We start from the raw sequence: 2,211 nt of genomic DNA, 5'->3' as shown, positions 1-2,211 counted from the left end.
GGGGGCGATCCCTTCTGCCCCATGCTGCATGGGGGGGATCTGCCCTGAGCCCCCCAATACCCCCTGCTCCACCGGCCCTTTAAGAAAAAAAAAGACAAGAAAAGCCCCAGGACTCTCCGCTCCTGGTACAGCCTCGGGACTTAAGGGGGCTCGTGCAGAGCCCCCACGTGGTGCGGGGCAATGGGGGACAGCAAAGATTGCCCCCCACTGGCAGGAGTGGTGAGTTTGGTGTTTCTTCAGGTTTGGGTTTTTTTCTTAAAGGGTTGGAGCTGGCCTGTGCGAGGCACCCATGGGGGGCTTGGGGGAGTGGGGTAGGAGTTTGGGGGCTCATGCAGAGCCCCCCATGCAGCGTGGGGCAGCAGGGATCACCCCCTGCCTGGCAGCACCCGCTGAGTGGGGGCTTTTTTTCCCCCAAGTGCGGGAAGCTGGGGTGGGCAGGGCAGTCATTGCTGGGCTGGGAGAGAAGCGGGTAATGGGCCTGGCCTGGCTGATTCGGAGATTTGGGTGCTGCCGAAACTCTGAATCAGATTCAGCCAAATCAAATCGGGACAGTGATTCGAATCACTGAATCAAATCACTGTCCCCCGAATCAGCTGACTCCAAAGTGAATACTAGCCGCTTCGCACAGGCCTAACAGGCACTGCCTGACCTGACTAAACTGCTCCTGCAGAAAAACAGCAGTGGTGGCAGCTTCTAAATTGGCTGGCCCTGTTTCAGGAGGCCCCACACCATTCATTAATCTGACTCTACCAAGAGCAGGTCACTCCCCCTTGCCCCCTGCCACAATTACAGTTCATGCTGTTCCTGGCTCCTCCTCCCTTGCCCCAGGAGAAGGCAGGTCAGCCTTGGGGCTAATTCATCTCAATCCTCCACAAATCCCTTGATCAGCCAGCCTGACGTCTCAGAGCTGCCCGACACGTGAATGGGATAGCTTGCTCTTCAGCATCACATGCAGCAGGCACACTAGGCATGGAACAGGGTTTGGAGAAGAAGGGATGTCTTCTTGGGGCAGATTGGCCTGGGGAGCCTGACTCTGTCATCCTACCTCTGCCCCATGGACCGAGACAGACAGATCCCCGTGGCTCTGTGTCTGGGGGTCCCACTGCAGCCCTCCTCCCTGGGACCCTGGCTTAGCAGGCTGTTCTCAGTAGCACATTTCTCTTGGCCCACTTCCCCCAAAGCCTAGGGGCCCAAAGATAATGCCTTGATACAGCTGATATCCTCTTGACACAGTTCTGATACCAATCAGACCTGGATCTCTGTATAGGCCAAAACACACGTGGCCCCTCTTCAGTGCTGGGAGAAGTGTCTCCTCCTCACCTGCTCAATGTTGTGCGCCTCTCCAGCACCGTCCCTGAGATTGCAGGATGTCTCGCTCCACCCCTGCCTTGCAGAGATCCTACAGGGCCTTTCATGTCACTCCCTCCCACATACAACCATGGCCATTCCTATGTCCAGTAGCTATGGGGCACCTGCCACAACAGCAAGAGGACCCTCCCCTCAACCTCACAGAAACTACCCTCTTCCCCCCACCCAGTGTTGCCAGACACACCATGATTATCATGCCTGGGTGGCAGATCTGAGTCTGCAGTGACGTAGGATGGGTAATTACAGAAGGGGCCAACATGTAGGAGAGATCCAAAGAGCACTTGTGTTTGAGAAAGTGTCTGGTTGATTGCCCTTCTGCAGATGAGTTTTATTCGAATTAGTGCTGCCCCAGACTTGCTGGGAGGCAGTCACACTGCAAGGGTGCTGCAAGAGGTGAGCATGAGGTGTTGTGACTGCTGGGCAACCACATTTTCAAATGTTTTGTGGCCTATATGGCACTTCTGGCTGGGGACTGGGAAAAGAGACGTATTTGCTTCTACTGAATGGTTTGTGATGCACCCTGGTGCGGTGTTCCCTCAGAGCGGCACGGCGCGGCGCGGCGCGGCGGAGTGGGACCCTAGCAGGGGCTCTGGATACTTCCAACGTCTTCTGGCGGGCAGCCTACGCGCAGGCTCCGCGCTCGGATGCCCCCAGGTTTCTGCTGCCCCCCCCCGTCCAGGGCGGGGGTGTCTCCCCCTGGGCGGACTCCCCGGGGTCCCTGCACACGCGGGGGGGAGGTGGGGGGGGTGCACTCTGCGTCCCAGACCGAAGGCAGGATGCATCCGGCTCCTGTCACCGGCGGGGCGGGGCGGGGCGGGCGGGGACAGGCCGACTCTGGCTGCG

This window comes from Alligator sinensis, unplaced genomic scaffold (assembly GCF_000455745.1).
Source record: "Alligator sinensis unplaced genomic scaffold, ASM45574v1 scaffold216_1, whole genome shotgun sequence".
NCBI classification, from domain to species: domain Eukaryota; kingdom Metazoa; phylum Chordata; order Crocodylia; family Alligatoridae; genus Alligator; species Alligator sinensis.
Note: the sequence above shows the minus strand (reverse complement) of the source record.